Consider the following 3,660-nt stretch of genomic DNA (forward strand, 5'->3'; position numbering starts at 1 on the left):
GCCCGGATGACCCTCAGTGGTCTGGGGTGCAGGCTTCAAACCTGTAGCTGTTTAGCGACAGAGTGGTTCAATTCCACCTTCCGGGCGGGGGCACCCCTGTTTTGCCCCGGGGGTCAAAACCCCTATTTTGCCCCGGGGGGTCAAAGCTGATCTATCAGTAAGTGGGTTGTTTTTTTTGCCTTTCGCTGGCTGTGACCGTCCCCTCGGAGTGAAGCACGCGGCGGACTGATGAAATGGGGGGCGCGCAAGGGAAACCTCCCAATGTTCCCCGGGTGACGATGCAGATTTTAGTTGGATTCTGCTAAGCGGATCTTTGTTAAACGGCATCACGCATCCTGCGAGAACAGAAGTAAATAACAGAAGCCATTCTCCGGGGCTGCTCCATATTGACGATAACCCGTCTCCCACCCACGCTGCAGCGAAGATGCTTCACTTCAGCGGTAGGCACGGGTGCTAATAATGTCACCCCACCCCGCGGGAAATAAAGGTTACCGTGAAGCTAAAAAACATGTTCTTCAAGCAGAAGGCATGTATTTCACGATATCCTATTGCAACGGCTCCGGCAGATGATTTGCCGAGCCTCCAGTTAGGACGAGACCCCAACCACCCCCAGCGCAGGGGACAGCGAGGATTCGGAGGACTTTTCCTCGTCGCCTCCTGCTCCCACGGGCAGGAAGAGTGATTCTGCCTGGTGAGTCCCCAGGAGGAAGTAGTGCCGAGTTAATTATCAGGTCTCCAGCATTCCTGGGTGCTTTTTGAGGGGGATGCAGTGCCATGAGTTAAGTAGGTAAGCACCCCTGAGGATCTAAGCCGGAATGACTGTGCTTCCTTTACACCAAGTGACTCACTCCAGCTGAAGGCCTGGGAGGAGAAGGGAAGGGCACGGAGGTCCCTGACACCACTCCTGCTGCCTGCTGCTGCTGCTTCCAGCCTGCCCAGCACCCCACTCACTCGGAGAGCAGCAGCCGTGGTGCCAGCAAGACCAATCGCCCCGGGAATACACCGTCCCGTTATGGGAAATCTGGGGGAAAAAGCCCCCCCCAGCCCCCCGCGCAGCTCACGCGGCACATGCCAACGCTTTTATGGCCTTGCAGGAGGCGTGCGTGCGCTCTCCCCAGCCCAGCTGGCAGCCCCCTGGGTCCCAGATGGCTATATCTCTCGGCTCCGCGCGGTTCCGTCCACCAGCCTGCCTCCTCTGCCCCTAATGAACTTTCTATGTGGAATCCCGCTGTGGCCTCAGGAACGGGGATCCACGCCGCAGTTTGGCTGGGGGTTTTTGTTTGCGTCGGAAAGGCCTTTGCCCAGTAGTGGGCAGCTGAGAACGTTAACGTTCGCCGGCAGTTACCAAGTAGAACATAATACGGCTCTTTCATGTGGTGTTTACAACTGAACATGCTGTCTTGTGTCGGCCTGTGTGTGTATTTTTTTTCTTCCAAGAAGTAGTTTTGGATTAAATTATGACAATTACATTCTTATATTCACACACCACCACCACCACTCCCCCTGCCAGCCCCCACCCTTGCCCTGCGTGAACACAAACACAAATGGGAATTATGTGCTCAGAGCGCGATTTGAACTATACAGCCTGGGATCTGTGCCTGGCATTGAGTTCACTTTTTTCCTCCAGAACAAAAAAGGCCACATCCACTCCGCACTCTTTCATTGCCCTGGGATAAAGTAGGATGGTCAGATTGCTGGTGTGGGTGATCTGTCCCTCGGGGAGCTCGTGGGGAAAACAGACTTTCAAGCACATGAAAGAGGAGGCCAGGCAGCCCCGGCCGGGAGGTTGTGGCATGCAGCGCGGGGGTCTCAGTTTGTGAAACCCCCACTCGGAGCTGCTTGCACCCCGATGCCCAGCTGGCTCCCATACCTGGGCAGTGCCTCATCTGGTCGGGAGTGCAGGCACATGTTGGGAAGCGATCCCATCTTCTGGTGCTGTGTCCTCCAGGGCTCCACCTCTAGCACACAGCTGAACCTGGGGATACACGGGGCTTCATTAGGACAGGAGACACAACAGGGCTGCTCTTGGAGCCTTTAGGTGATGGGGTAGGGGGCACAAGGCCTGACAAACGAGGCACCCTGTATTACGGTGCTATTTTTTAAACACCGGTTGGAGGAGAGCGCTAGCAGAGGGCCGTGCAGATGATCTGGCTGTAGGAGGGACATTTTGCACAACGCTGCCCATGTCTTGCCTGAGTCGGCTTGTTTGGAGTCACCCATTAGTCAGGCAAAGCTTTCAGCGGTTGAACATGAATGCCACTTTCTTCCCTGACAAAGGGCCAAACTAAGAGGAGCCAAAGGCTTCACCGCTGGTTAGAAGGGTTACTCAGAGCCAAGACGCACGAGAGCCTGGCTCCTCAGCCCGACGTAATCTGCCTCCTGTTGTTTTCCCCTTGAAGTCACAGCAGGGTGAGGAGGATGTGCCGGTGACAGATGGCTGACACGACTTGCTAAGCGCACGGGTGACTGGGCTGTGACTCAGCAAGTGTTTAGTTACAGGAGATCGGGACCATGTGCTCTTGCACCGGTAAGAGTGGCCCAAGCTGGGTTTCCTGGAGTACTAAGCACGGGCTGAAGGCTGTGACTGCCGTCCTCCATGGGAGGAAAGCAGGTACATGTGCCCCACTAGAGCTGAAAGTCAAGCTCCTAATTACTGTTTACATCGGTTATGGATAATGTCTTGAGGGCGTATAAATATGTGACCTGCTACTGGTGCTTAGTGTCCTACTGGCCTTCGGAAAGGAAAGCATTCAACATCCTGGCCTAAAATAATGACCTCCTTGCTTGGAGGGAGTAGGGCTCAGGAAACTTCTTTTGCAGTCGAGTCACTAGAGGGGGACAAAGACCTAGTCTGGGTGTGCATCCACCTACCAGTTTCCCCACTGCAGTGGTGGGAGACACCTTGGAGAGCCAGAAGTAAATATGGCCCTCATCTTCCTCAGGTTTGAAGGTGCCCAACTGCTGGGAGAACTTTCTGGAGGCTGAGCAGGCAGCTAGGGATCAGCAATGCGTTGGGGAAATGAAGCCACTCCTTTTCCCCCAGAAGCAGGATGGCGCATGCATGTGCGTGTGGAGTTTAGCAGCTTTTGTGTTGACTCTTCCAGCTTTCCTTCCTGCCGAGGGCCAGCCCATCCACAGCTGGCCGAGGCTTTCCAAGGCTGCATCACAGCCATTGCGCAGCCCAAGGCAGCAGCACTGGGGCAGGGGACCCAGGCAATCGTGTGTGTTTACAGGCACATGCCATTTTCTCCTCTTGTGACCAGGGGAGAGCTGAATTCTTGGGTCTGGATAGGTGCCAGGTGTTACCGTTGTCTCTGTGAGGTAAAAGTTGTCACAGAAATGTTGGAAGACCTGGAGTCACCCAGAGCGTACCTGTGTGCACCCCACAGGCATGCAGAGCTGAAGTGGCCATGGAAAGCAGCAAGGCAGCGTTTGCAATGAACACATTGACCTGGAGGGCTTAGGAGCCACTACACATGCTCCCTGGGCGAAACGTCGACCGGAATGACTCATGCAAATGGATCGTGATACGCAGCCCTCAGCCCAGCCAGGCTGTGTGTGGAACCAAGACACTCCCATTTTCTCCCCTCCAGCATACTTCCCTGACCAAATCCAGGACTGAGCCATTTGGCTCTGACTGGAGCTGGTCAGAACATGTTT

The 3,660-nt window shown here is 55.1% G+C and overlaps 1 non-coding gene across 1 annotated transcript; it reads left to right on the plus strand.

Annotated features, from left to right (window-relative positions):
• On the plus strand, positions 1 to 86 carry TRNASTOP-UCA. Its single transcript has one exon. It is a non-coding gene; the product is annotated as a tRNA-Tyr (tRNA).
• The last annotated feature ends 3,574 nt before the right edge of the window (positions 87 to 3,660 follow it).

Source organism: Eurypyga helias, unplaced genomic scaffold, assembly GCF_000690775.1.
Source record: "Eurypyga helias isolate BGI_N326 unplaced genomic scaffold, ASM69077v1 scaffold31054, whole genome shotgun sequence".
Lineage (NCBI taxonomy): Eukaryota > Metazoa > Chordata > Aves > Eurypygiformes > Eurypygidae > Eurypyga > Eurypyga helias.